Source organism: Petaurus breviceps, unplaced genomic scaffold (genome assembly GCF_028583685.1).
Source record: "Petaurus breviceps papuanus isolate PSGF00001 unplaced genomic scaffold, PetGlider_PUasm1.0 98, whole genome shotgun sequence".
In the NCBI taxonomy this organism is placed as follows: domain Eukaryota; kingdom Metazoa; phylum Chordata; class Mammalia; order Diprotodontia; family Petauridae; genus Petaurus; species Petaurus breviceps.
Genome location: NW_027187460.1, coordinates 27,182,245 through 27,192,694, shown reverse-complemented (window position 1 = coordinate 27,192,694; position 10,450 = coordinate 27,182,245).

Below are 10,450 nucleotides of genomic sequence, written 5' to 3'. Positions count from 1 at the left end.
CAAGATGGCAAAGTAAAAGCAGGAACTTACTTGAGCTCCTGCTCCAACCACCACCAATACCTGTAAAAAAATGAGTCTAAACAAATTTTAGAGCTACAGAAACCACAAAGTGATGGAGAGAAACAAATCTCCCACTGAAGGCAGTCTGGCAGACTGAGAGGAAGGGCGTATTACACTGGGCTGTGGATGGAGCTCAGTCCTGCATGAGCCCCACTGGCACAGACCTGCAGCACAGGCCAGTCAGAGTAGACTTCAAGAGAGTGAATCTTGGACAGTTGTGGTGGTTTCCAGACTTCTCAACACAAAAATGCCAAAAAATGAAAGTAAAAGGTCAGTGAGGGAACTCTGTTGGATATGGATGAATGAAGAGCATGATCCAATCCCTGCCCCTGGGGCAATGGAGATGGCAGCAGCTGCCAATGGCTGCCACAGGGGCTTCTACCAAAGTTTTCTGCTCACAGATCATGGGGAGACCAAGTGGCCAACCAGAGAGCATTTGCCTGAATCTTTCTGCTGGTGCTGAAGCAGGATTCCCTTGCTTTGCCCTGCTTGGATCTGGATTGCAGTCTTGGGTGGTGGCCCTAGGGTGAGGAGCGCTAGCATGGCAGAGCTTGTTGAGGCTGTGGAAAAGCAGTCCTCCTCACAGTTCTGAGGCAGGTGCCTGGAAGAAGCTCTGACAACAGTTGCACAACACCCCAGAAAACTGGGACACAGCACTCTCCACTTGGGAAGCAAAGTTCTACCATGGCAAAGAGCTCAAAATCAGGTAATTGACTGGCAAGGTGAACAAACAGGAGAAGTGTAATCAAACTATGGAACTGTTTTTTGGTGACAAAGACAATCAAAACATAGAACCAGAAGAAGACAACAAAGTCAAAACTATTGCATTGAAAGCCTCAAAGAAAAATATCAATTGGTGTCAGTCCACGGAGAAGGTCAAGAAGGATTTTTAAAATCAAGTAAGAGAAGTAGAGGAAAAATTGGGAATAAAAATGGAAATGATGCAAGAAAATCATGAAAAGCAAGTTGATAGTCTGCTAAAGGAAACCCCAAAAATACTGAAGAAATTTAAAAAAATAGAATAACTCAAATGGCAAAAGAGGCCCAAAAAGTCAAAGAGGAGAAGAATGCCTTAAGAAGCAGTATTGGCCAGATGGAAAAGGGATTCCAAAAACTCATTGAATAAAATAATTTCTTCAAAATTAGATTGGAGCAAATGGAAGCTAATGACTTTATGAGAAACCAATATACTATAAAATAGATCCAAAGAAATGAAAAAATAGAAGGCAATGTGAAACATTTCATTGGAAAAACCATTGGCCTGGAAAATATATCTTGGAGAGATAATTTTAAAATTATTGGACTCCCTGAAAGTCATGATCAAAAAAAGGGCCTAGACATAATCTTTCAAGAAATTCTCAAGGAAAATTGCCCTGAGATTCTAGAACCAAGGGCAAAATAGAAATTGAAATAATTTACCAATCACATCTTGTGAAAGATCCAAAAAAGAAAACACCTAGTAATATTATAGCCATATTCCAGAGTTCCCAGGTCAAAGGGAAAATATTACAAGCAGTCAGGAAGAAACAATCTTAGTATTGTGGAAACATAAACAGGATAACACAAGATCCAGCAGCTTCTAAATTAAAGGATTGAAGGGCTTGGAATATGATATTCCAGAGGTCAAAGGAGCTAGGATTAAAATCAAGAATCACCCACCTAGGAAAACTGAGCATGATACTTCAGAGGAAAATATGGTCATTCAATGAAATAGAGGATTTTCAAGCATTCCTCATAAAAAAAAAGAATTGAAAAGAAAATTTGACTTTCAAATACAAGAAGCAAGAGAAGCATGAAAAGGGAAACAAGAGAAAGCATAAGGAACTTATTAAAGTTAGCTGAAGGGATAGTTGAAGGGAATACACACACACACACACACACATATATATATATATGTATGTATGTGTGTGGGGGGGTGTATGTGTGTGTGTACATACCTATATATGCATATATATGTATAGGTGGGTGTATATGTGTGTGTGCATATGTGTGTGTTTGTATATCTGTGTTCATGTATACATAGAGCAGGATGAGTTGATCATGAAGAGATGATATCTAAAAAATAAAATTAAGAGGCAAGAGAGGAATATATTGGGAGGAGAAAGAGAGAGATAGAATAGGGTAAATTATCTCACATAAAAGAGGAAAGAGAAAGCCGTTACAATGGAAGAGAAGAGCAGGAAGGTTAATGAGAATGAGTGAACCTTACTCTTATTGAATTTGGCTTAAGGAAGGAATACATCTACACTCAATTGGGTATTTTACCATACAGGAAAATAGTGGGGAAGGGGATTAGAGGGGGGATGATAGAAGGGAGGACATATTGGGGGAGAGGGTAGTTTGAAGTAAACACTTTTGAAAAGGGACAGGGACAAAGGAGAAAATAGAATAAGTGGGGGCCAGGATAGGATTGAGGGAAATATAGTTAGTCTTTCACAACATGACTACTATGGAAATGTTTTGCATAACTACACCTGTATAAACTATATTGAATTGCTTGTCTTCCCAGTGGGCGTGGGTGAGGAGGGAAGAAGGGAGAGAATCTGGAACTCAAAGTTTTAAAAACAAATGTTAAAAATTGTTTTTACATGTGACCAGGAAATAAGATGTAAAGGCAATGGAGTAGAGAAATCCATCTTGTCCTACAAGAAAGTAAGGAGTGGGGGGGTGTATGGACAGATATAAGAGAGGACAGATTGGGGGAAGGGGTATTCAGTATGCTTGCCATCTTGGGGGTGTGGGGCGTAGGAGAGACACTGATAAAACTTGTAAGTTAAAATCTTGTGGAAATGAATGTTGAAAGATAAAAATAAATAAATTCCAAAAAATCAAGTGAGAGAAACTGAGGAAAACAACCAAAGAAACAAAAAAACAACCCAAGAATAACAAGATCTTAAAAAGAAATCTACCAATTATAAAAGGAGATCTAGAATCTTAAGGAAGAAAACAACTTCTTGAAAATCATAATTGGACAAGGGTAAACCAGCAAAGTTATAAGAAATCAATAAATAATAAAATATAAAGAAGGAAAACTAGAAGAGAATGTGAAACATCTCATAAGAAAAACAACTGATCTGCAGAACAGATCAAGAAGAAATAACATAAGAATTATCATACTACCTAAAAGCTATGACCAAAAAAATAATCTCAACACAATAATACAAGAAATAATTAAAGAAAATTTTCCTAAAGCATTAGAACATGAGGGGAAAGTAGAAATAGAAAAAATCTTAAAGAGATGAGGAAAACCCATAAAAATATTTTAGCAAATTTTGAAACCCCCAGCTCAAGGATATAATATTATGAAAAACAAGAAAAAATGTAAATATGGTAGTGTCACAATTAGAATCACACAAGACATAGTAATAGTGACATAAAAGACTGCACATCTTGTAACGATATATATCAAAGAGTAAAAGAACTGGGGTTCTGGACCAAAACATCACACCCAGAAAAGCTAATCATAATCCTGAGTGAAAAAAAAATATGGACATTTAATGAGCTGTCAGACTTTAAGGACTTTTTAAAGAAAACAGAGCAAAACAAAATTCTGAACTTAATAAAAGATTTGACATACTAGTTCCAAGAGATATATAAGGTGCATACCAAACACTAATTACAAGGGGCTCAATAAGGATAAGTTTTTTTTTTATGTGTAAAATGTGTAAAACTTTTATATGTGTAAAATGAAAAAAAATTGTCAAACAATGTTATTAGTAATAGAACAGTTCGTAATAAATATTGGGGTAGACTTGAGTATGATGTAACTTTGAAAAGTAAAATCATTTAGGAACAGCTAAAAAGAGTAATTATTTCATGCAAAAGAGGTGTGAGAGGAAGAAACAACACAGAAGAATTAGATGGAGGAAGAGGGTTGGTAGTTCTGGAAGCCTACTTTCATTGGGAATGATTTCAAGAGGGAACAATACACACACATATAATTATAAAATTCTTCTAAATTTAAGAAAAAATAAAACACTAAGGGGATAGGGAGGGGGGATAATAAGGGAGGGATCTCTAGAGGGGAGGGTAAGGAAATAGATTGAATGGGGTGTATGGAAGGGTATTTAGATTAAGGGGAATGAGAAGACAATGGAGGGATCATTGGGAGGATAAGGCAGGGATCTTTAGAGTAAGGAAATAGGTCAAAGGGAGATGAAGGATATTTAGATTTGCTGGAATGGCAGGAATGAGCAGAGATAGGTTAAGTAATAGGAGAGTAAGGCAAAGGGTAGAAGTACTGTGGAGGAGTCAGGAGGAATAGGAAATGAGAGATACACATGAACATAACAAAGCACTGGACAAAATTTCTCATGTTATTTTCTGTGGGGACAAGATGGAGAGGTATTCTAGACAATAATACAGAGGTGTGCTAGGTAATAACACAGTTAAGAAGAATTGGACAGGTTTAAAAGTCATACTGGATGAAAAGAATACACATTAATGATTCAATGCCAACATAAAGCCTTTCCCAATCCACTAAACTGCTAGTATACTTTCTCTTTACTTTTTATTTAATGGTCTTGTATTTATTTCTATTTATTCCCTCTATCTTTATGTTCTTTTACATACTTTTGCCTTCCCTATTAGAATATGAGTTTCTCGAAAATAGGAATTACTTCTTTCTTACATCCACTGAGCCTAGCATAGTGGCTGCTATGTAGTAAATGCTTAATAATTGCTTATTTGTTGATTAATGAAGGGAAGGTTCTAGTGGAAAGCTCTACAGATCTGTCTTTGGCATTTGACAGTTTAACATTGCTATCTTTTACTTTTATGAAGATGTAGACAAAATAAGACTTCTCAAATTTGCAAATCACATGAAGTTAGTAGTTTCACTTAATGACTTGCGTGGCAGATTCAGGATCCAAAAAAATTTCAACACTTCACAACATGGAGTTGAACCTGAAAAAAAAACTTAATAAAGATAAACAGAAGGTTTTCAATTTTATCTTTAAAATCATTTCCTCTCAGGTATAAGATAGAGGACCCTTGGAAAGGTTTCAAATGTAGACCCACATATTGATTTGCTTATTTGTCATAATAGCCTAGAGCCTTTTGAACAGGTTCATCACCAGAATACCTTTACAACTCAGCCACCACCAATGATTCCAATGTTAATGTAGGTTATGTCCACTTTCTGACTGTGATTTAGTCAAACTGGCCTATTTCACAACATGACACTCCATTTCTCGTTTCCTTGCCTCTGTATTTGCTGTCCTCTATTCCTAGAATATACTCTCTCCTCACTTCAACCTCATAGCTTCCCTCACTTCTTTGAAGATGGAGTTCATGTACCACCTTCCATATGTAGCCTTTCCTAACCTAGTGCCATCCCTATCTAACAATCTTCTAATTATTTTTACTTATTCTCTTTATATTCATTGTAGATATATACTTATAAATGCATTTCTTGTCTCTTTCATTAAACTATAAGATTCTTAAAAGTAAAAATACTTTCATTTTTTACTTTTGCATCTTCAGAACCTAGCATGTCCCTGAATCATAGTAGGCATGTAAAAAAAAACTTGATTAATTAAACAATGGTCACTAGGTGATTTCTTTCTTTCATTTTATTATTTTGGTTTGTTTAGCTCCAACAAGTCCCAGACCCCCTTTATCAGTCATGGAAGAGTTATGTTCTATGTCAGTGGAGGGAAGACCCAGAGTGATGAAATTATAGACTTTTTGGAAGTCGTGGAGAAAGTGTAGATCTTCTCTTTTGTCAGCCAACTCTAATTCATCTTCACAGTCCTGAGAGTCTGCCAGTGGTGTGCCAGGTGTTAAACCTCTTCTGGTGAAAAGTAATTCACTTATGTGGGAGCAGAAATTCTCAAAGCATCAGATGGGAAATTTTTTAGTTTTTTTTTTTAAATTGGTTTTCAAGTAAGTAATTTAGCTGTTGGTAGGGGAAATCAGGAATCCAAGTTGAGATCCAGGTCTGAAAGAACATGTTCATTAAGATGATTTCATTCTCAGGGTCCTGAATTCCCTAGAACAGCATGGAAAGACCTTAATTAGTGTCTAAAAAATGGTACAGATATCCTTCCATCACCCATTTTGCTTAACAGGCTTCATTTTTTTTTACCCCTTTTTGCCTTTATATCCATAAAAGCTTCAGGAAGAGAATTCCACTATAAAGTTCAGTCATTGTGGCTAAAGATAATAATTCATCTAATTTATGATTGAAGTATGTTCATATGACTCCTTTGGGCTAGGGATGCTGCCTACAGAGTCCTCTTAGCATAATAATTCAAAAAAAAATGTCCGTTATTTAATGTGCCTCTCCTGGACCATGTATTCCTCATCCTACATTTCTAGGATTATAACACATTACTCCCCTTCCTACCCTCTAAGGACCAGGCAAATTATCTCTTGCTTTTCCTCACTCAGCACTTCCCGTCTCCTATCCCTGCGCCTTTGTACAGTATATTCCCCAGGCCTGGAATATTCTGTATCCTCACTTCTTCTCAGACTTCTTCAAAACCCAGTTCAAGTGTCAAATCCCATGTGAGACCTTCTTGATTGCCCCCACTTCTAATATCTCTTTCTTCCTCCCTTTCAAAAAATCACCTTGTATTTATTTTTTCTATATCTAGTATTTGCATTTATCTTAATATGTTAGTTCACTTTAAATTAATAAGTGAACTCCTTGAGGGCAGTCACTATTTTCTTTTTTGTCTTTGCACCCCAGTATTGAGTACAGTACCAGATATATAGAAGGTAATTAATAAATGCTTATTGTTTAATTGATTTGAGAATAGAAAGCTGTAGTGATGGTTGAGAGGAGTATATGATATTTGTCTTTTAGGTGTTAAAAGAGCTGTCATGTAAAAGAAGGATTAAGATTACCCTATCATTAAAAGGCAAGAGATGGCAGCTGCAAAAAAAAATTGAATTTTATTCAAGGAAAAACTTCCTAAAAATTAATCTGTCTAAAAGTGGAATGGTTGGCCTTGGGGGCTTATAAATAATTTCTCAATATCACTTTAATGTTTTTCACAGTGTTTTCCTTATATTATTTTATTTTGTTCTCAAAAGAGTCCTATGAAATAGATACCATTATCATCTCCATTTTATAGATGAGGAAGCTGGGGTTCAAAAGGGATCAGTTACTTACCCATGACTATACAAATAGTTTTGATGCTTAATTAGAACCTCCATTCTCCTGATTCCAAGGATAGCACTGGATTCCCCTTTACTGAGGGTCTTCGAACTAAAAGAAGAATAACTTCTTGAGCATGTCTTTAGGAAGATTCCTTTTTGCCTACCCAGCTATCACTAGATATATGCTGAAGTCTATTCCAACTCTGAAATTCTCAGGTTCTCTGATATTAACCATTATGTCATGTCTCTCCTGGACAAGAACTCTGAAATACATAAAAGAGGAAATATAACATGGATAGAGTGGAAAGAGCCCAGAACTGAGATTCAAGAGAGATGTTTGAATTAGGTAATCTCTAAGGTCCTTTATGACCTTATTCTTTTTTTCTCTGAATCTAAAGTATATTAAACGTATTTATATATTATGAATTCATCTGTGAGACTTCCTAAATACACGGGCCATCTTATAACAGATTTCAGGAGTCTTTATAAACCATCAGAGTAGAAAGAACTCTAAGGATCTGGGCAAATTTAGTCAGTCAATGGATTAGCTTAAAATAATAAATTAGATTAACAAGATGCTATTCCTTGATATCTTAACCAGGTTAAAACAATTCTCAATTGAATCAATCAACCATAAGCTTTAGACTAAGTAGGGAAAAAGACTGATCCATTTGGATGTTATTGAAATTCATTGAATGAGCTGGAATGACATTGCAAAGGAATTGGTTGAGGAAACAGTCATGCATTCGTTGTAGATTGTCTATAAAACAGGAAACCAGTTCCGGACCCAGAGACTTTAGTGTGTGATAGCTTAAGGCGGAAACTTTCTAGCCAAGCACCTGAGAAAGAATTACTTTGGGGAGAAAGAAGCGTCTAGGCCAGACTCAGCTTAGGTCTCCCTCTCAGGCTCAGGCCCAGGTTCAGTCTTAGCCTTCTCCTTTACTCTATGACTGGAGGAAAATTGTGACCTTCTAAGAGTCCAGAGGATTTTGGAATCCCTTTGGCATCCTAGCAGTGGATCAAGAATAGCTGTTCACAGTGAGTGCATCAGGAGCCAAAGAAAAAACTAGAAAGACTAGGGGAAGTCACTTTCATGACTATAGGAAGAATTAAACAGAAAATGTGCTAAACAGGAATTTGGTGAATACCCTATGAAGGGAAGACAAAGACCTCCAGAAAAAAAGAATTCTAGAAACTGTAAGTTACCACTTTTGCTACACGAGCTCTAAAATAAAGCTCACTTTTCTCTCATTAAGTATGTACCATGGGATATGTATCACAAACTTTAGGGGGGAATGTTTTATAATAGCTGTTCTTACCAATCCACCTTAGGACATTTTCCTTTCTCAAAGCCAACTATCACATACCAGTTAGGGTTTGTGACCTATAGTATTAGGGAAAATATCGCCCATACTCTACTCCTAGATTCTGAAGAGGCAAGTACTTGAACTCTGGGACTCAATCTGCCATTGTGAGTGGAGATTGGGAAAAATGGCTGTAGACTGGACAATACTGGACAAAACTGAAGAAGACTGAATTTTTTGTCTTGCTTTTTATGATTTATGCACTGGATAGTGTTGAAGAAATAAAATACAAACAAAAACCAAATCCCCTTGCCTCAGTTTCCTCATCTTCAAAATAGAAATAACATCTACCACTTAGAGATTTTTGTGACTCTTGAATGAGACAAGCTATGGAACAGGAGATTAATAAAGAAAGACTATATTCCAGCTATTATGTAAGTCATTATAAAAGTGTAAAATAGAAAATTTTAGAGGGTCAGAAATAATTATAGACTCTAAAGCAATTGTCTATTTTAAAAAGCAAATTAGGATTTAGTTCTAGAAGAAACCTTAATGACCATTTATTCAAACCTCCTTATTTTGTAGATAATGAAACAGAGGCCAAGGGAAAGAAAGCAACTTCCTGGAGGTTACACAGGAAGTAAGTACCTGATTTGGATTTGCAGTCAGACTCACTAATTTCAAATGCAGTCCTCATTTCACTGTAACATGCTATATTTTAGTTTTCGTTTAAAAAATAAAATTGGACTTCCAGAATTCAAAGGATATTATAAAATTATAGTCATCAAAAGTATTTGATATGGATTTTAAAAATAGGAAATTAGATCAATGAAACAGACTAGACAATGAAGAATAAGAAGCAATTGACTGTCCTTACCCAGTGTTCAATAAACCAGAAAACACAAAATTAAAAAAATACCCACTAATTTGATAAGAATTACTGTTAAAACCTGAAACCAATCTGGCAGAAATTAGGTTTAGATCAATAGTTTATAGCACATGCTACAGTAAACTCAACCTTGAATATTAAAGGCCATGGATGGGCATGGGGGAAGAGTCGGGAGAGAGGAGTGAGAGAGACAGGGAGAGAGAGACAGAGAGACAGAGACAGAGAGGGACAGAGAGAGAGAGACAGAGAGACAGAGACAGAGAGACATAGAGACAAAGAGACAGAGATACAAAGAAAGAGAGAGACAGAAGAGATAAGGTATATTTCATAGATATGAGTAGAATGAATTATTTACTAATGAAAGAATATAAATTATTTTTAAAAGAGATTATAGAAATTGTAAGAAGAAATACATAAAATTGAAAAAAATTTGAACTTTTCAGCATAACTGGATAAAAAGGGAAGTTTAAAATTTGGAAAAAATCTGTTAAGTATTTTGATAAACATCTAATATCTAAAACATATTGACCACAGAAATTAATAAAGATAACTAAAATATAATAATTTGTAGTAAAAAAAGGATAGTTCTTAAAGAATTGCAAACTATCACCAGCAATATGAAACATTGGTCCAAAACATTAATAATAAGAGAGATGCATTCCAAAATAACTCTTGAATTAAACGTCTTACTTAGAAAATTAGGAATGATAATAAAATATGGGAATAGTCAATGTTGACTGGGGTTGTAGAAATTACAGGCATATTAATGTTCAATTGGTAGAGGTGTGAATTGTTCTAACCCTTCTTGAAAGAATTTTGGAATCATGTTATGAATGTGACTAATATGTCCATACCTTTTCACCCAAAGATCCCAATGTTAAAAATATATGCCAAGGTCCCATATACAACAAAATACACCTAACGGCAAATTTTATAATAGCAAAGAACTGTACATAAAGTATATGCTTATTGATTGGAAACTAGGCAAATAATTTGAGGTACTTGAATATAATAGTATATTTTTTGTTGTTCAGTCATTTCAAATATTTTTTGCTCTTGATGACCCAATTTTTTTTCAAAGATATTAAAA